Source organism: Equus przewalskii, chromosome 14, assembly GCF_037783145.1.
Source record: "Equus przewalskii isolate Varuska chromosome 14, EquPr2, whole genome shotgun sequence".
NCBI lineage: Eukaryota > Metazoa > Chordata > Mammalia > Perissodactyla > Equidae > Equus > Equus przewalskii.
This window is the reverse complement of record NC_091844.1, coordinates 60,753,913-60,775,717: the sequence shown is the minus strand read 5'-3', so window position 1 is coordinate 60,775,717 and position 21,805 is coordinate 60,753,913.

The window sequence follows — 21,805 nt, the reverse complement described above, 5'->3', positions numbered from 1 at the left end:
ATCTGCAGTAAATGTATTGGCCTCTTCTTGACTCAAGAAGGTAAGTTAGGAAAGGTGAAACTAAATAAATTTAGAAAATACAACTTCATAAAAGGCACTAGTTAAAAATAAAAATCAATACAAGAAGAGTTTAGGCATATTCCCGGAATTTTTTTACCAGAAAATTCTGGGATGTATCTCTAATATTCTGAGGTAAACATGAAAGATAAATGTATGTATAAGTAGATACTTATATATATTTTATATATATATAATATATATATATGTATATGTCTCACATATTCATCTGCCATTGACAGATAAAGAATCCTGGTGTGCCTGGAGGGTATCAGATCCTGGAAGACAAGTGTTCTTACTTCCTCTATTGACATGCACTAGCCTCTTTAGGAATATTACACTCAAAGTTCCAAGGTGACTTTGAAACCCTACAAGTTCCAACAGCCTTATAGCTTGCTGGGCCGTTGAGGTAACACTTCCCTCCTTGAACCACGGATGCTACAAAACACTTTTCCATGTCATAGAAAGAGACTATAATTCTGTCTTCCACTCCAGCCACCTCCCTGATTCTTTGCTCCAACCTGTCTAATTCAAACAGAGAATTGCTTGGTGGTTATCTGGCAACTTGTTCATCTGTTGCCTAACAGTTTCCTAAATGTTTCTTGAGGAGACATGAAAAGCAGAAAAACAGGCTGCTTAAAGGAACGTGTCAGAGTGGGAGGTGAGTGAACAGGCACATGATCTGTATACGTGTGTATGTCTGAGGGAATACTCATTTCCTGATGTTCTTTGCCTCTTAAAAATTCCCAAATCATAGGGCCCCAAAATACATGAACAAAACCTGACAGAATAGAACAGAAAATAGGCAATTTAATAAAAATAAGCTGTAGACTTCAAAACCTCACATCTAATAATGGAAAGAACAACAAGAGAAAAGATCAACAAAGAAATAGAAGACCTGAATATGGTCAACTAGACCCAGTACACATCTATAGAACACTCCATCCAACAACAACAGAATACACTTTCTTCTCAAGTGCACATGGAACGTTCTCCAGAATAGACCATATCTTAGGCCATAATATAAACCTCAATAAACTTAAAAGGAGAGAAATACTACAAAGTACATTCTTCCACCGTGATGGAATGAAATTAGAAATCAACAATAGAAGGAAATTTGGGAAATTAACAAATATGTGGAAATTAAACAACACACTACTAAATAACCAATAGATCAACGAAGTCACAAGGAAAATTTATTGAGATTAATGAAAATGAAAATACAATATACCAAAATTATGAGAAGCAGTGAAAGTAGTGCTTACAGGGATATTTAGAGTCGTAAATGTCTATATTTAAAAAGAAGAAAGATCTCAAACCAATAACTAGCCTTCCATCTTAAGAAACTGGAAAAAGAAGAGCAAACAAAGCAAGCAGAAGGAAGGAAATAATAAAGATTGAAGTGGAAATAATGCAATAAATAACAGAAAAACAATAAAGAAAATCAATAAAATTAAAATTTGGTTTCTTGAAAAGATCAACACAATTGACAAATGTTTAGCTAGACTGGGCCAAGAAAAAGCAAGAAGACTCAAATTACTAAAATCAGAAATGAAAGAGAGAACATTACTATCAACCTTACAGAAATAGAAAAGATTATAAGTTAATACAAAAAAAATTGCATGCTGATAAATTAGATAACCTAGATAAAATAAATTCCTAAAAAGACACAAAGTACCAAAACTGATTCAAGAAGAAGCAGAATATCTAAATAGACCTATAACAAGTAAAGAAATTGAATCAGTAACAAAAAAAGAGAGAAAGATTTTAAAAAGGAAATCCCACAGGAAGTCCCAGAATGAGATGGCTTCACTGGTGAATTCTACCAAATGTTTAAAGAAGAATGAACACGGATCCTTCATAAGGTCTTCCACAAAATAGAAGAGGAGAAAATATTTCCTAACTTATTCTATGAGGCCAGTATTACCGACTTAAAAACAGACAAAGACATCACAAGAAAGGAAAACTATAGGCCAATAGCTCTTATGAATATAAATGCAAAAATCTGCAACAAAATACCAGCAAATTGAATTTAGCAACACATAAAAAATACACCATGACCAAGTGAAATTTATCCCAGGGATGTGAGGTTGGTTCAATATAAAATAATCAACCATGTAATATATCGCATTAGTAGAATATAGGATAAAACCCACATGATCATCTCAATAGACATAGAAAAAGCATTTGACAAAATCCAAAAACGAAAATACTCAACAAATTAAGAATAGAAGGAAACTTCCTCAACCTGATAAACAGTATCTATGAAAAACCCACAGCTAACGTCATACTTGATGGAAAAAGACCAAAAACTTTCCCCCTAAATCAAGAATAAGACAGTATCCAAGATATCCATTCTCTATACTTCTATTCAATATTCTACTAAGGTTCTAGCCATGGCAATTCAGCAAGAAAAGGAAATAATAGGCCTCCATACTTAAAAGAAAGAAAAAATTATCTCTATTTGCAGATGTCACGATTCCGTGCATAGAAGATCCTAAGGAATACACATGAAAACTATCAGAAGTAATAAATAAGTTTGGCAAGGTTGCAAGATACAAGAGAAATATGCAAAATCAAGTGTGCTTTTATACACTAGTCATAAATAATCTGAAAATGAAATTAAAAAAACAAATCCATTTACAAGAGCATCAAACACAAATACCTATGAATAAATTTAGTAAAATAAGTGTAAAACCTGTTCTCTAGAAACTACAAAATATTGTTGAAAGAAACTAAAGAATAAATAAATGCAAAGAAATACCATGATGGTGGATTGGAAAGCTTAATATTGTTAAAATGCCAATGATCCTCAAATTGATCTACAGATTAAATGAAATCCCTATCAAAATCCCAGCTGACTTTTTTGCAGAAACTGACAATCTGACGCTAAAATTTATATGGAAATGCAAGAGACCCAGAATAGCCAACACAATCTGAAAAAGAGGAACATAATTGAAGGATTCAAATCAAATTTCCAAACTTACTACAAAGCTATAGTAATCAAGACAGTGTGGTACTGGCATGAGTGTAGACATAAACACCACTAGAATAGGTTTCAGAGTCCAGATATAAAACTTACATTTATAGTAAGTTTATCTTGTGGAATCAATTGAGAATAGGGAAATCCATAGAGACAGACAATAGATTAGTAGTTTACAGGGACTAGCGAGAGGCAGGAATGAAAAGTGACTCCTAATAATTACTGGGTTTCTTTTTGGGTGATGAAAATATCCTGAAATTACTTAGTGGTGATGGTTGCGCAATTTTACGAAGATACTAAAATCCACTGAATTGCACACTTTCTGAGGAATGAACGCATATTCTAAATTATTCTTGTACTTCTGGGCATTTGCCAAAATTTGTCCTATTATATAATTATTTCTGAAAATATATATGCTCTCCATATAGACTGTATGATGATTGAGGACAGGAATTCCATATTATTCACTTTTGTACCAAGCGAAATATTTGTACATAGTAGATCCATAAACATTTTTTGAATAAATTGGTATCCGTAACACTCAAGTTTTTCAACACTTGTTTCCCTAAGAGCCTCCAAGATAGCTTCAGTAGACTCCAAAACTAGTGATCCAGCCTCTGCCACTCATCTTTGAGATTTGCAGCAGTTGCTTGCCAAATAATTAGAACCAAGAGCTTGTTTATGTCAATGCTGATTTTGCTCCATTCCTTGTCTGGGGAACCACTTTACCAGAGTGTTTTTCATCAGGAGTTCAGCCATTCAAGTCTCTGTGGTGCTGATTTTCCGGGTCTCCCAGGCCCCTCCCCACCAATAACCCAGGCTTTGCTGTTCCCCTTTCCTCTCTGCTTCCTTTCTCTCTCCTGTCCCTCCGCATCTCCTATTTTCTAAATTTGGAGCTCCGTAGCCAAACAATGAACACTTTCTCCATTTGTAGTTCCAGCCTAGTGCCAGGCTGCCAATTACCTCCACCTCCACACCACACTGTTCTAGTTGCTGTTGCTCTGATTACTTTTTATGTTTATTCAATGATGTGGAAATGGGGTGTTTGTTTGCTTATGCAACTAAAGGAATTTATGTCACAGAGGTAAGAATGTTAGAGGAATTTGTGTTTTTAAGTGCTAATATCTAGTAATAAGCTAGCCGACTCACTGATTAATAATTTCCATATTTGAAGGATCTTGGAAAACGAATCAACTCCTTTTCATCTAGTATAGGCATTAGTATTTTAATCAACTCCAATTTCAAATCCATCTTGCAATTTAAGCAAATTGCCATCTTTTGCTTGGGTTTGTACTGGTTAAAGCTTCAGTGTTACTATTACCTTCAAAGCTTAAGTCAGAAGAGAAAAAAATTATAAAGCATTAACATACTGCTTATATACGTATTCATACTGTATGATTACTGGCAGCTCTCCAGAAAATTTGGCCTAGTTTCTGGAAGCCTCTTCAGTCTGTCATATTAAAAGATGCACCATAATTTAATCAATTCAAGAATTTGATTATCTTTACATATTTTTTTCTCTTTTTAATAGTGCAACAAAATCCTTCATTTCCACTTTAAGAGGACCCCAGAAAAACCAGTGGGGGGTGGGGGAGGGGTTGCTTCATGATGAGGTTGAGTTCCACCAGCCCGGAGAAGCCCGGATGCTCCCAGCGTGGCGCTGCTGGAGCCGAGAAGGATCGGATGGGCGGAACCCCCAGCTCCCAGCCTGACAGATCCAGGTTCCCAAGAGACAGTGTCTGCGTAGTACTTGCTTGCTTCCTTTTCCGCTTACTTTTCCTCAAACAACCACTACTCTTGTTTTGAAACAGGTGCCTGCAGAGAAGAGGAACCAAAAAAAATTTTTTTAATTAAGTCTCATTTGGTCTTCACGTACAGCTGCCTGCTTTGCTGTGGGCCTCTCTGACCGTATGCTTGGTCTGTCAGGAACTGGCCTTCCTCCACCCACTCAGACCTCTCTCCAGTCTGGTAACTAAACGTCTACAGCCTGAAGGTTCAGATCTTTTTAAATCCTGAAACCAGTTCGGGTAATTGTAGAACTGGAAGTCCCCGTAGATCCTTGTTACTCAAAATGTAGTCCACAGACCAGTAGTATCAGCATCGCATGGGTACTTGTAGAAATGCAGATTATTAGGCCCTACTCCAGACCTTTGCAGAATCAGAATCTGTGGGGGTGGCCCCAGCAACGCGTATGGTAAGGAGCTGTCCAGGTGATTCTCGGGCACACTACATTTTCAGAAGCCCTGGTGCGTTTGTTATCCATTCTCACTACTCAGGCCTCCTGCCTAAAGCCTGTTCGGCTCTCTCCTGGACTTTCTGGCCTGGATGCCTGTTCCATTGTTTCTTGTCTCTGTCATTTTTTTCTCTCCCGATTCCAGCCTCCACGGGCCTCTCTGGACAGGACTCCATCCCTGCATCCTGCTTCCCGTGTTTACTCACTTGGCTGTGCTCAATCTCTGATCTGTTTACCTATGATCGTTACCTTCACGCTTCCTGTCCAACCTACCTTCCTGCCTGCAGCAGCTCCTGACCTGACTGCAGAGGGTGAAGTCTCCACATGCAAGCCTCCAGGCTTGGTGCTCGTGAGTACAGCTCTCCACACTGTTCTGTGTGCCATGTGTCTTTCCTCCTTGCTGCCCGTCTTCCACACAGCGGCCAGTTATTTTCCTAAAGAAAAAAATTGATATTATCCTCCGCTTCAAAACTCCTCTAGACTTCCAGTTGTCTGCAGAATAAAGTTCAAACTCCTTAACATGACGTCCACAGCCCTCCACAGGTTGTAGCTGTTTTACATCCTGAACTTCATCGTTGTTGCCTCCTCTCAGCCCCACCCTTACACTTTTGCCAATTCCCTTGTCAGCCTCACTGTCTGACAATTCACTCGTCAGCCTCAGTGCCTTTGCACTTGCTATTTCCTTTGCTTGGTCCACTCCTCTCTGTGCTTCTCCAGCAAGCAAATGTCTACTAGCCTTTTAAGACTCAATTCAACTGCCATGGCTTCAGTAAGGCCCTCGCTCTCTCCTCCAGGCTGTTACCTGCTCTCTCCTCTGGGCTCTGGGTTCACAGCTCTTATTTCAGTACTTGTGATGTTGTGTTTGACTTGTCAGTTTATACATCATCTTCACCAACTTGGAAGCTGTGGGCAGAGAGAGCATCTCTCTCTCTGAAAATACCCAGAGCCTAGCATAGCGAGGGGCACCTTGTAGAAACTCAATAAATACTGTCAAAATACTATCAACTTCAGATTCTTAAGAAGTGTGTCCCAAGGAATACTGTTGTAGAGCAAGTCACTTTATCCCTGTAATAAGGAAGCTTGCTTTGTAAAGCCGCATGAAGTAAATCCCTTTTAAATCAGAAATTCATTTTCTATAGTAAAGAACTGCTTTGTGCCTTCGTCAGCTGGGCTGTCATAATTAAATACCATAGACTGGGGGGCTTAAACAACAGACATTTTCTTCTCACAGTTCTGGAGGCTGGAAGTCCTAGATCAAGATGCTGGCAGATTTGGTTCTTGGTGAGGGCCTCTTCCTGGCTTGGAGACAGCTGCCTTCCGACCGTGTTCTCACATGGCACAAAGAAAGCTCTGGTCTCTCTTTCTCTTCTTATAAGAGCCCCAATCCCATCAGGAGGCCCCCGCCTATATGACCTTATTTAAACCTAATTACTTCCCAAATGCCCCATCTCCAAATACTATCACCTTGGGGGTTAGGGCTTCAATATATGAATTTGGCCGGGGGGCTGGTGGGGAGAGACACAAACATTCACCCATAACACTTTGTAATACAAAATAAGCAACCCCTAATTTCTCTGAGTAGTAAGTGTTTTCATATATATGAGTTCCCTAATATGGTAGTATGCATATTGTTTTCTGAAGAATATCTGCAATTCTACCATTTTTCTAATTCAGGAAGTTCCTTGCCAAAATCTTCAGAGTACCTCGGGATTCATTTTAGTATGACCTCTGCTTGAATAGAGTGTCAGAAAAAGACAAGAGATGGTATATGGGTTGTGAGTTTGTATGTGGGATTTTTAATTAAAAATCTTTATAAAGCTCAATTTTTAATATATGCAATAAAATCTTGCAGGCTTTTGTGAAGAGAGATACATTCTAAATAATTTAAAATACTACTCAATTAAAGTTGTTTAAATAAAAATTCCATGTCACCTAAAATATGTAAATGGTATTTTCACATGTGATTTCACTTGAGCCAGCCAGCAAGTCTGTGGCTTCTATTTGATAGATGAAGAGTGGCTCATAGTCTTTGTGACCATGTGCCCTCTAGGGCTGTATAGTGCACAACCTGCACAACCATTCTTGATGGTCCCCTAGATCTCAACTGGCCTTCTCCTATACCAGTGAGTTAACCCTGGCTGCGCATTAGACCAATTAAACAGACTCTCTGGGAGTGAGACCCAAGTGTCAGTTTTTCAGAATTTATGGGGTCTTTTTTTTTGTGGCTACAGTGACTGCAGGAGGATGGTGCTCCTAGCATGCGGTAGGCAGGGCGCAGGGATTATATGGTTCCTACACTGTATGGACCAATCCCTTAAATAAAGAATTGTCTTGCATCCTGCATCATTTTTTAATGTCTCTTGGACTTTTCATGTTGCCAAAAAGAATTGTTCATAATTTTCTCATCCTGGAATCTATTTCTGTTTTACCTATAAATATATGTAAATATATGTAAAAGTATAAAAGTATTTTTGCAGTTTTAATATTATATTGAGTTTTCCAGGAATGCAACTATGAATCAAATAGAAGACTGTTCTCTTTTAACTTCAGAACTTTACCAAGAGCTCTTCACCATTAAGAAAAAAAATCGTTCAAAGCAACGCTATTCCTGGAATTTAAGTCACCAACATACCACACCTGTATCAATCCGCGTTTGTAGCTACTAAGTTCACAGGGGATGCTTTCTATAGGTGCAAACATATGTCTGCTTTGCTGTGATTGTGTCAAAGCACTTACATATTGAAATACATAGTATTTTACTGTAAAGTATTTTCTTCTAATTACTCCTTGTATTTTAGTTTGAGAATTATATTGTTTTTTCAAGTTATGTGTGTATGTTGGTTATCTATAAATTACATATAAAGAAAGTAAAGAGGGCCTTATAAAATATTTGTTACTGAAAAGGACACTGGGGTCTGAAATAGTTGAGAATACCTGCCGTAGGTTGTACTTTCTCTCTTCAAATTGTTTCCTCATTAAAAAATAATTTTTAGAAAGCCTCATCTTAACTGGTCCAACTCATCCTTTTCAATTTTTTTTTTTCTTTTTTGAGGAAGATTAGCCCTGAGCTAACATCTGCCGCCAATCCTCCTCTTTTTTCACTGAGGAAGATTGGCCCTGAGCTAACATCCATGCCCATCTTCCTTTACCTTTTATATGTGAGATGCCTGCTACAGCATGGCTTGATAAATGGTGCACAGGTTCACACCCAGGATCTGAACTGGCGAACCCTGGGCCTCCGAAGCGAAGCGTGCAAACTTAACTGCTGCACCACTGGGCCAGCCCCCTCTTTTCAATTTTTGAACTAAAATTAAACCCAAAACATTATTCCCAATTCTGACTTGGGCCTAAACTACAAGTATCCTGAAGACAATATGTACAGATTTGAAAGAGAATTTGTCTGCAACCTGCCATGATAGAGTGTAGCATCATGTCATTTAAAAATCTCTTAGGAGTTTTCAGTTCATTGTTCTTAATCAGTTTTTGTTAATTTTCCTAAATTTTTTTCTTAATAAATCTTGGTCAGCCAATAGAGTTTTAATAACCTCTTTGCATCCAATGATCTATTTCTCCATCCCACTTTACCCAGTCACTGTCATGTTCATTCCCATGACCTTGTCATCACCAATAACTATGGCTCCTCTGAAATCTCGGTTTCAAGCCTCCTATTCTCTGCTCACAATCTTCTATCCTTACAGCTCACCATTCTGGAACATCCATCCCAGCAATTCATTGAGACCTCCAACCCATTGACCTTGCCCCTTCCTCACTGTATCTGACTGCCCCGATTTTCCCCCATCCCTCTACCCACCCCCTACAATGTCCTCATGTCTCCATCTTGTTCTCAGCCTAGGGACTGGCACTAGCTGTTCCCTGTGCCAGAGTATTTTTCTACCTCATAACTGAATGGCTCACTTGCAGTCATTCATATTTCAGCTTGAAGATTACCTTTTCAAAGAAATCTTCTCTAACTATTCCATCTGAAGCAGCCACTGGTCTATCTGAGATGACCAACACATCATTCATTTTAAGTCTCTATAAAGCACTTATTACCAATAAGATTTTTTTTCTTGCTGATTTATAGTCTATCTCCACTCATATCAGTATAAGCTACATTAAAGCAGAGACCTTGTCTCTTCTGTTCATTGAGAAATTGTGCCTGACAACAAAGTAGGTACTCAATAGATATTTGAAAAAGAATGGAAAAAAGGAAAGAAGGAAGGAAGGAAGGAAAGGAAGAAGGGAAGAAGGGAGAGAAGAAGGGCCCATTGGAATTACCTGGGCAGCATAAAAACACTGATGTGTCTCCCATTCCAGAGATTCTGAGGTAAATGGTCTGGAGGGAGGCCTTTGCATGGCAGGTTTTGAAAGCTCCAAAGGTGGTTTTAATGTGCTGTTGAGATTTAGGACTATAGGACATATAGGACATTGAATAGGACATTAGAGATGATCCAGGGCAAACTCTTCATTTCACAAAAGAGAAAACTGAGACCCAAGGAGGTGATAGGAATTTCTTAATGACATCCAGGTGAGAAAACTGGAAACTGGTCTCCATGGACTCCTGCCCATGGCTCTTTCCCACATATCTGACCCTGCAAGGACAGCTTAACCCAGGCCAGCCTGGGTGACCCTCCTCACCAAGACCTGGGAGCTAGGACAGGGGAAGTCTACGGGATGCCAAATTTTGCGTTCCTAACTTAAGTGCAAGAATGACTTTGCTCTCCTTTGATTGTGCAGTCTTCTCCCTACACTTCCAGTTTTGATTCGTAATAGGATTCAGATTCTGCCTGTGTTTGTTTGAATTAAGCTTTTATTTCATTTGTTCAGTTTTCCCTAGTGACAGAATTCCATCTTATATACACATTCATGCCAGCTCAGAGCTACATTTTAAGGAAGGAGAAAGCAGACTTTTCTTCCTTTCTTTACTCCTATTCTTCCCGCTCACTCTCTTCCTCTCCCTTCCCTCCTTTCATCACTCCCCACACTCCACCCCACGAAGGCCATTTGTCCTGGATTACCACCTTCCTCAACCCTTGTGAATAATCTTCAGTGTGGGGAATTTCTTCCTCCTTTTAAATTGTTTGTCAAAGTAGGAGTGTTCCTCAGTTCATAATAGTGACTCTGCTAAAATGCCAATAATTTTCAGGATCAGAGGGCCAGCCTCCCCACGAGGGCAGGAAAGATAGGGAGAATTTCGTGACTGTTCCCTTGGAGAAAGACTGACCCATAAGGGCCAGGAGAAATGGATGGAAAGCTGGGGGTGTCAGGAATTTCTGAGGAGCAGGCAGAATATTCAAAGGAAATTCTTTTTCTTTTTTCTCGCTAGCTTTAGCCTTTACAAATATTAGCCCTTTGTCATCTTCTCGGAGCTTCTAATTACTAAGATTGAAGGGAACAAATTCAATGAGCAAGTAAAAGGTGAGTGCAGAGCAAGTTTCCCGGGAACTCGGCCTTTTAAGAAAAGATGTATTCTTATAAAGTTGGGCACCAAATTAAATATGCTGTATGGTCTCATTTTCTCATGTGTGTGTGTATGTTTATGATTATGGATCCCACTGAATGATGGCATTATAGAGAATATTTTTTCTTGTTGCTGATCTGTAGCTCCTGATTCTTATATGATGAAAATGGATTACTTATGGGTCAAAAAAAGCAATAAAATCATTATTCTAAAAACAAAACAAATGATAAATATTGATGTTAGAATAAAACCCTGCAGTCATTTTTTTAATATTCATTATTCACAAACTGTTTTCATATGATATTTGAGAATCTTAAGAGAGTTATAAAATTAACCGCTTATTGATTGGTGTGTGTGTGTACGTGTGTGCATGTATACTCAGGTCTGTTGTATTTTTGGCCTTTATTCCAGCCCCCACTTATCACTTTAGGCCAATTTGTATCGTTTCCCTGGTCTTCTCAGCATTTGTGACATTTCCAATTCCGTCTGCAGATTTAATTAATGTGCTGCTTATTCGCTCTTCCACATCACTGATAACAGGAGACACAAAACTGGACCCTGTACTGGCTGCTCCACCACCTCCACACCTCCCGCAACTGGACACATCCTTCTGCTTTACCCAGTTTTTGAGCCAAGCTGATTGAAACTGATTTTGCAAGTAAAATTCACTCAGACATTGCATCAAATGATTTATGAAGTCCATGCAGCCGTGTGGTGTCCCATTAATCACAGACACTACAATAATCTATTTGTGTGCAGCAGTCCTCATAAATCGGAATAAAATAAATTCCACAAGCGCATCTTCAGCTCTTGCGATAGGGCACATGGTATTATTCAGGGCACCATGAACATAATGCAATGTTAGCAGACTTGCAGATTCCTGAGCTTGGTCAAGCAAGTAAAATACGCATTCGTTTACTGACGCATGCCAAAGCTAAAGAAATTACAGCTTGTTCATCCACTGTGTGAGAGAATCTCTTTAGGGTTCAGCTTTCTGAAATTTTTATAAACAGAGCATATGAGGCACAATAATAAAAGTGGTGAGATGATTTTGTTACCAAACAGTTCAGAATTATATCTTCAAATAAATGTTGAGCACTAAAATGTCGTCCCCATTTGGAGACTCTTATTTCAATCATACTATGAAACAATTTTGTAAATTTTCTTTTGAGATTGATCTGTATTTCCCACAACAAAAGAATTTCAGTTATGGCAAGCTCACTTCACTTGTGAGTGTATTTCTTATCTTGAACATAGTCCAAAATTATTGCAAACCACACCTGGTAAAGATTGTGAATGATCCAGCTAGGTAATAGTAATTTTTTTCAAAATGTAAACAGATTTATCTTTTTCCTAATTATAAATAGAATATTGCGAAATTAAAATTTAACAATATAAAAATACATTGTATGAAATAATAATGGCGCAAAAGAAAGAATTACATGAAATCCTCACACACAAAGATAATCAGTCTTACCATATTAGTGAATAGCTTTTCCAGAGTATTATCTACATGTGTATTTATGTTTAGAGAGATAAATATGGAGATACAGACATAAATAAAATGAGATGAGATTCTATCACAATTGTCATATTATTATTACTTGTTTTTAAAAAATCAACACTATATCATGACTATCTCTCCAATAAAGTAAATAGAGAACCACATCATCACTTTAATAACTATAATTTTCCATTACATAGATTTATTTAATCAGGACTTTATTAATGAACATTTAGTTTATTTTCAGTTTTTCAACTATGAACAAGACTATGACGGACATCCTGGGTTGCTAGATATTTGTACACTTGACCTTAACCTCTTCTTCTTAGAATAAGAAATTTTCTTAAACTCTTAAACTTATAATATCTGGACCAGGGATATGTCCAGCTAATATTTTGATGTATATTGCTAAACTGCCTTACAGAAAAATCATACCAAGTTTTACTATCTCTGATAATTCATGAAAGTATTTATTGCCCCCATCCTTGCTAATCCTGGTTATTACCAGTCTTTAAAAATGTTCCACAAGGGTGGGGGGAAGGCAAAAAGGGTAAAGGAGACATTTGTACGATGACGATGTTGAAACAAGACTTTTGGTGGTGAACACGATGCAGTGTATGTAGAAGTCGAATTATAATGATGTACACCTGAAATCTATATAATGTCATAAACCAGTGTTACCTCAATAAAAAATAAATTTTAAAAATTTTAAAATTAAATTAAATTTAAAAGTCTAAAAAGAAGTTTGTCAATCTGATAGATGGCAAGTGTTTTCTCATTATTTTAATTTGCATGTCTTCGACTATATTTGGTTGAGCATCTTTTCATATGTTTATTGGTTATTTATATTTCTTCTTTTGGAAGTTACCTGTTCTTATATATTTCTGTTTTGGGGAGGCAATGTTCACCAATTTTATTGATTTATGGAACTATTTTTATACCAAGGTAATGCTGTTTTTAATCAAAACCCAGGTATGAGCCTCAAGAATCTAATTTCCTTGTAGATTTGTAATTGGATCAGAGGTCAGTTCCAAAAATATTGTGAGAAATGGTAACATTCTTAGAAAATGGGTTTATTTCCCCAAGGTGACAATGTTAGTGCTTTGAAAAACAACAGTCATCTGTATATCTGATTCTTGCATATTTGTTTAAATAAAACATTATAATCTGTAGGTTTGATGAACAGCTTGTGCTCTGGAATCAAATCACCTATCTTCAAATCCTGATTGTTTCATTTATAACCTGGGTGACCTGACATCTTACCTAACTATTCTGTGCCTCGGTTTCCTCATCTATAAAATGAAGATAATAATAGTCCTTACTGCATAGAGTTGTTGGGGGATTAAATGAGAGGATGTACATAAAATATTTTTTTAATTTTTTATTGTTTTTTTAAATTTTTTTTTTGAGGAAGATTAGCTCTGAGCTAACTACTGCCAACCCTCCTCTTTTTGCTGAAGAAGACTGGCCCTGAGCTAACATCCATGTCCATCTTCCTCTACCTTATACGTGGGACGCCTACCACACCATGGCTTGCCAAGCGGTGCCATGTCCACACCCGGGATCCAAACCAGCGAACCCCGGGCCGCCGAGAAGCAGAACGTGTGAACTTAACTGCTGCACCACTGGGCCGGCCCCTACATAAAATATTTAGAATAAAGGGCTCAACAAATATTAGCTGTTATTAATTGCAATATTATTTTATTTCATGACCTCCTCTAACCTAAACCACCAGGTTTTCTTTAGGGCATTTTTGAAGCATGTGTGTTAAGGCTCTATTTGCAGGTAAGCTGCCCTGATGATATGCTTACACTCCTCAAACTTCATTTTAGACACTTAAACAAAAGAGGGAAAGTTCCAGAGTAAGAAACAAATCAGAAATGAAAGGGAGCACTCTCCTTAGTCCTTTGGTGGTTTTTAGGACATAACAATGAGAAAATAAAGACAGATATTCAAATCCTTACACAGGTCTGACAGAGACAGTGACAGTGACATATAGTTTATGCGTCACCAGGCAGGATTAGATAGTTGAGGAGCAGGACAAGGGTGAGTTGCATGCTGAGGGAATGGGAAAGACCCAGGAGATTAGTTGGTCAGTAAGGCTTGGGTGAACTCATGGTTCTGCACAGGTAAATGACCACCGCCCCAAACTGCGAGTAAGGACATGGAAGCACCAAGCAGGCTAGCCCAGACGTCCTGATCCTGGAATAAGATAAACAGAGTGGACTCGTTGTACAATGAGTTGGAACTGGATAGAGGGTACTACAGTGTCATAGTGAGGCATGACGTCACCAGGACCTGGATCTGAATCCTCACTCAGGCACATGGCCCATGTCCTTGGGATATTTATGTAATTTCTCTGAGCCTCAGTTCCTCTTCTCTAAAAATATGCCTGATCATACCCTATGATGAGATTTCCATGAGGATTAAATTTTAATAACTAAATACTCTTTAAAAAAGTTACGATATGCAAAGCATTTAGCATATACTCGGTTCCATATGCTCAATTAATGGTTTCTGAGAAGCAGAGGAGACATTAAAAACATTTAAGAACTAAACTGCAGGGTACTGATTAATCAGAACAAATGCCTGGCCACAGAAGCCAATAGAAGGGATCCTCAAAGACTAGAAAAGTTGGCCCAACCAATAAGAAGGGCTACAGCCTTACACAGGCTACTGGTGAATACTATTTCTTGGAGAGAAGAAAGGGGTTTCTATGTTGAATAAGGGTTCCAGAGTCTAAGTCCCGGAGAAAAAAAGCAAATATTCAAAAGAACTCCACTTAACATGCCGTATAAACAGTCTGGAGTCAGGTGGAGGGAAAAAACAGTAATGTGGAGAGTTCTGTTTTCTAGAGACTGCTACTCTGGGACAAGGGGAGTGCCTCAGGGTGGTGTGATAGTAGCTGCTGCACAGAAAGATGAGCGATGCCCATCAGAAACTCAGGCAGCAAATGTCCAGGCAACAGAGAGCAATCCTAGACACCATCAGTATTCAGCAGAGGTTAGCATGCAGACCACTAGGTGTCTGGCCAAAGAGTAAAATTCCAGCTATAGAACGAGTCAGGAAAAAGATAGGGGAATTAATAACAAATTTATTAACTCTAAATTGTGGCAGTTGAAGGCAAAAGATCCTTTTGTTCTGTCTGCTCAGTAGCAGAACTGGAGTCAGAGGTAAATAATCCAGAAGTAGACAAACAAGTGACTGCTAATACAGACAAGCGTGCAGGAGGGTTCCAGCTATACCCACCATGTAGGAGATGGCGAAGTCAGCAGACTTAAGGTAATCAGCACCCCACTCCTCATTTTCCTCATCTGTAAAATGAAGGAGTTGAACCTGAGGATATCTAAAGTCTTTTCCAATACTTTACATTTTCTGTATTTCTATAAGAAATCTTGTGGCAAAGAGGAGACACCCTTGCATAGAGTACAAAAGGGGCCTTCAGTCTCAATGGGCTTCTATTTTCCTCACAAAATTTTAATGCCTAATAAATGCCAAATAATATTGTCTGTACTTAAGTTATTCATCTGAGAAAATATGGTGTTTTGTTTTGGTTTGGTTTTTGTGAGGAAGATGGGCCCTGAGCTAACATCTGTGCCAATCTTCCTCTTTTTGCTTGAGGAAGATTGGCCCTGAGCTAACATCTGTGCCAATCTTCTTCTATTTTTTTGTATGTGGGGTGCTGCCACAGCATGGCTTGATGAGTTATGCATAGGTGTGCGCCCAGGATCTGAACCCACAAACCCTGGGCCCCTGAAGCAGAGCATGTGAATTTAACCACTATGCCACTAGGCGGGCCCCAAGAAAATATGGTTTTAATGAAAAGCAAGAAGGGTTTTTCAGGTTCTAACCATGAGGCAAAGAAAAATAGAAAACCAAAAGGTAAGCTTAACTTGTTAAACTCAGGAATGTCTAATCTATTTTGGAATTTCAAAATCTATCGTGACATGGTTGGTTTTCTATCCCAGCTCATTATCTCACAGCTATGCTATTTGGTGAGTCTCCCAACTAGTTTTCTTGCTTCCATTCATTGTCTCTCTGTTACTCTGCTGCTATAATTTCAACTTTTTATTAAATATAAGATGCCATACTTGTAAGCAGTGACATTATTTTATATACAACTGAGAAAGAAAACAAACAACTGCCAATTAAGCTATGACATGCCATCAACTGTGGGATGCATCTCACTTTCAGAGTTGTTAAAATATTTTAAGTGCGTCTTAAAATCAATAAAATATGCTCTCTTTATAAATTAGGAATCTGATGAGGTCACTGGTCTCTAAAAGCTCCAAACATTCGCCTAAAGAATGAAGTCTACTCTTTGCTACGGATTTGGGGCCTTCACCATCCAGCCTAATCTCACCCGCCTTGTCTTCGAACATTTGCCACTGGGCATCCAGTTACCTCAAACCTCATTTTGTTTTCCACTGCAAAACTTCATGTTCTCTTTCTTCTTTTAACAACATTTATTAAACACCTGCTGTGTACCAAGCCCTATTCCAGGCACTTCACTGTTTTCTTTGCTTGGACTCTCTTCTTCTCCCTCCCTCAACCCTTAAACCTGGTATCTATACTTCCTTCAAGATCCAACCAAACTATCTTCTCATCCAGGAAAAAGTCTTGTGAAACTTTCTCCAATTTCCTCATATAGACTTAATTTTGTAAACTTCTATTACACTATGTTGAAACTGTTGCTTTACCAGTTGTCCCTACTAGACAGTGGGCCCCGCCAGCACAGGGAAAGTGACATTGAGTTTTGTAATCAGAGCAGTGGTTAGGACTGTAGGATCCAGCTTCCTGGCTTCAAAGTCCCTATCCTGCTTAATAGGAAATCATGCACCCTAAGTGAGGAGACAGACACAAAAAGTGACATTTTAAGGGAATTGCAGACTGCTAGGGAGTATAGTCACTATGAAGTGAAGTTCTTGGGTTCAATCCTCACAAAAGCCAGAAGTACTACTATGTTCTAGAACCATAGACTAGACCTCATCTCACAAGCTTTGAAAGTAGCAAACATTCAGTGAATATGTGAGCCTACTACAGGTTTAAAAAAAATGCCATCATTAAAAATGCTAGAAGACTTCCTAAGCATCTGTTATATGCTCGGAATCCTACAGGTGCTAATTTCCTAAGTGACTGAGGAGGAAAATGAAACTCTCACTAAGTAATTTACTCAAAGTCACACAGACTGTGAAGAACACAGTCAGAATCTGATCCCAGGTCAGTCTGATTCCCAAAATCATGTTCTCTCCATTAAAGCACTTTATGGCACAATGCCTCATCATCCTTGAGGACATACCTGATGGAGTCAATATCTGTCAAGGAAAAAATTGAATAGTCTGCTTCTTCAAGCATCTGTGGTTAGCATTGCTGGTTAGCTCTTCTCCCTGGAAATCTAAATAGGAGACTTTGACAAAAATTAGCTGATGACAGAGACGATCTTGGAATCTCTTTCCTATATTTTCTTCCTGCATGGTTTCATGCCTTATGAGCTCAGTCTTGCAGTTTTCTTGCTAATCTCAGACCAATAGTCAATTACACAGTCACAGCCTACTGGCAACCAGCATTTGGTTAACGAACTTGATTTGTTGAGTGAACTTTAGTATGAACTAGAAGAAGCTGGTGAAGAACAACCAATGTAGCCAATAAGATGATCAAGAGACATTAAGCTATCAAAGATTATTAATAATAAAGAGTTTGGATGTGATGGCCTTAGAATCCCGCATTGAAATATTAAAATATTCCTTAAGTTCAAATGATAAATAGAAGAAGATGCTGATTTAAAGTCCATAATAAACCTATGGATATTGATGCATTGACAGTAATACTAGTGGGGGGGCTTCAAAGGGGAGCCCACATGGGCAGTATTGCAAAGGAGGCTTGGAGAGGAAGGAGTACATTCTGACGGACTTGGAAAAAAGAAGAAAAATGAGGGTTTGAAGAGCCTCATTCTCTTTTGAGTGCATAAGACTTTGGTAACCCATAAGGAAGTTATGGGCAGAGATGGTCTGACAGTATGGAAGCTCAGGAAATAAAACTCACTGGGAAGCATAATACAGATGGCCACCCTCTCGTCTGAGTAAGTACAAAGTTTTGATACTGGTTATTTTAATTGCCACTCATCAGTAGTAACACAATGCTAAGGTATTCTTGGAAAATTATAATATTGAAAGTATTTTAAATGCCAGGATCGGTAACCTAATCATTATACATTCATTACATGGTCAACAAGCAAATGCAAGTTAGTTATAAGTGCATGTCAAAACTACTTTTTGTCTGAGAACTTAAAATAATAGCTAGGGCCTGAACAAACAGTTAATGTTATTTCTGTTTAAGCTAAAATAATTTGTTAGGATACTAACATACTCTTTAAGTATAATAACTTAATAACTATTAGGTATAATAGTATGTTAGGATAGGCCAACTGCTGTAACAAACAAGCCCCAAATCTCAGTGATTTATCACAGTAAAGATTCATTTCTTACTGAAGTAACAGTCCACTGAGAATCAGCAAGGTGTGTGTATGTGAACGTGTCTGCACCTGGGAGGTCTGCTTCACACAGCCATTCAGGGACCGAGGATCTATCCATTTAATGGTTCCAAACTCTCCTAGGGCCTCTGAGTCCTCTGTGGTATGCTCTGCTGTCAGTCAGCAGAGAGAGAATTAAAAAATGTGCAGGATTGCGGAGAGGTTTCAGAGGCCAGCCTAGACAAGATCCCCCTCATTTCCACTTGGCTAAATGGGAATGCAGTGCAGCTTTGTTTATAATAGGGAAAATGTAAAACAAACCAACCAAAAACCCTAAAGTTATATTCATATGGCATTTTTAAATATAATATAGTATACTCAGACAATGGAATAATATTCAGTGATAAAAAGGATGCAGTTGTTGATCCTAAAGATCCAAAAGTATACGGACAAGTGAAAAAACAGTTATAAACTAGCATGTATATTCCATTTTCTGTTTTATACTTTACAGGGGGAAAATATGCCTTCAAGATGTATAGCAAATGTTATTAGTGGTATATCTCAATGGTGCAACTAAGGGTGATGTTTCTTTCCTTTCTTTCTTTTCTAAACTTATTTGTATTTTCTCATTTTTTTCCCTCAATGAGTAGCTATCTGTAAAGAATACATATTACGAGCAGTATTACATAACGTGGATTCTGGAGCCATACTGCCTGGGTTTGAACCCTAATTTTTCCTTTTAAATAAGTATGACATTGGGCATATTATTTAACCTTTCTGGGTGGCTGTTTCCCCACCTGTAAAATGCAGGTAATTATGCACCTACCTCATCAGGCTATAGTAAGGATTAGACATGCGGAAATACCCAGCTTATTGGTCAGTATCCACACAGTAAACAGTACATAGATATTTGTTATTCAGTTATTAGGAAAACAATGGAGCTATTTCCATTGTGAGAAAAGCACTAATCACTCTTTTAACTTTTCATATACTAATTAGTAAAGAAGGCAAGATATCGTCATAAATATTAACACTTTTAAGTTAGGGCCTCAAAAAAGAATAAAACTGAAAAGAAAAGCAACTTATTATTACCCAAGTTACTGCATGAGGCAGTTAACTACACAGTCTCTTAAGGCAGAAATAGGACTGGATTCTAAATCAGATAGCTATCCACACAGCTCTGAGAGCTTGCAAATTACACCAGCCTCTGTGTCTCAGATTCCTCAGCTATAAAGTGGAGACAACATAGGCACTGGAGATAATAAGGCATTGGCCTTAAAGGACTATTCTGTAGATTAATTAAGATAACCTATGTGATGTGCTTATTAGCAAGCATTCTATAAAGGTTAGCTATTATTATTACCATTATTATTAATTACTACCTTTTAAAGTAAGTCTTAGACTGGAATGGGTCCAAGAAAATATCACAAAGGCTACAGCCCCAAGACTAGACAGACTGCCAAAGTGGGACCAACAGAAAGATCGTAAGAAGGGAAAAAAGCAAATATCTTGACAGGCAGATGTTGCATAGCAATAGGTGCTGAGATATCACAGAGCAGGGCTTCCAGCTCAGGCGTAAAACTTGAGGAGACACTCAATTAGGACTCTAAAAATAATAATAGAAAAGGAGAACAACCATTTTATCCACACTGTATCCTATGTGGTTGGTATTCGTGTCTCCATTTTACAGAGGAGGAAGCAGATTCTAAAAGGGTAAACACTTTGTTCAAACTTGTGCAGATAGTGAGAGAGAGAGACAGGATCCTAGACCAAATGTTAAACAGAACCTGCGTTCTGTGCTTCTGGAGCAGCTGCCATGCACAGGCAGGGTAGATAAGACAGGAACCCACTGTAGTAAAAATGAGGTACTAGGTGGTGATAACACAGCCCAAGTACCAGATCCAGAGCCCAAGAATCAGATAGCTGAGCCCCCAAATTAGGGATGCCCTTATATCACCGAAATGGTCCAAGCCTAGATTAAATGAGAACTCGTGTATAGGTGATCCCAGCTGAGGGGGACCAGAGATGGAGGGAAGAGGGGGTAAGGAGCCAGACCAGTGGTCCTGGTTTCTTCACGGATCTTTCTAATATGTATGCAACATCTTTATAAAGCAACAAGACCTTTTCTCTTGTGCAACTCAGTTCTAAGAGTGTATGTATCAGACCCAAAAGGTCTACATTTTTCTTTTCGTTTCAGGAAGAAACTACACAAAGAGTGTGTACCTCCCAGAGTGTGACTACATTTGAGAAGCTGGACTAGACACTGTATCAGAGAGGAGGGCTCTCATACCAGCATTCTGTCTATCGCCCTCTCCTTTCCACTTTCTGCTAGGCCCCCAACTGGGCACTTTGATTTTCAGACATTTTCTACAATTTAGCAAACTCCTCCCACCCAAACCCCCTAATGGCCAATAGAGGGCAGGCTGTCTCTTCCTCCAGACCTCCATCTTCCAGTTCCCTTTCCTTTTGGACCTGTGGGTTTTTTCCAGTTTGGAAGACTCCTTCCTGCCCCAGTTATGCTTTTGGGTGCTTATTTTGGAGGCGTTTACTAAAACCAAGAGACAAGGTCCAGAGACAAAAAAGGTCAAATATCTTTTTATCTGTAATTCATCCCTCTCTCCCTTTTTCAACTCACTTATGCATGCATCCTTCTTATAAGTCCTGCCCTGTCCAATGAGCTGACAATCTTAGGGGGTTCAGAGCTATTTAGAGAAAGATTTATTAATATAACATGGTAAATGCTACAAGCAGAGGTACTTACAAAATACTATAGAAGAGATAAGGGAAAAAGCTCAAGCTGACTTTCCAGAGGAGGCGGCATTAAACCATATGCCATGTATGACTCTAACTCTTACATTTGGACATGTCTTTTAGGGTCTACGTAATCTCTCCAGGCCGCTTTCTCCCTTGACCTCCAACTGCCACCATGTTGGGCCCACCCAACTTCTCTTCTGTATCCTCAGTCTGATCTCTAAAGATGAGAAAATTCTTTCGTGTTTGAGCCTCAATCTCATTGTCTTGGCTTCTGGCCATCTTATAGTCCCTCCTGGATCCCGGGGAAGAAAGAGCTATTTAGTAACTGAGTTTCTTGTTCACAC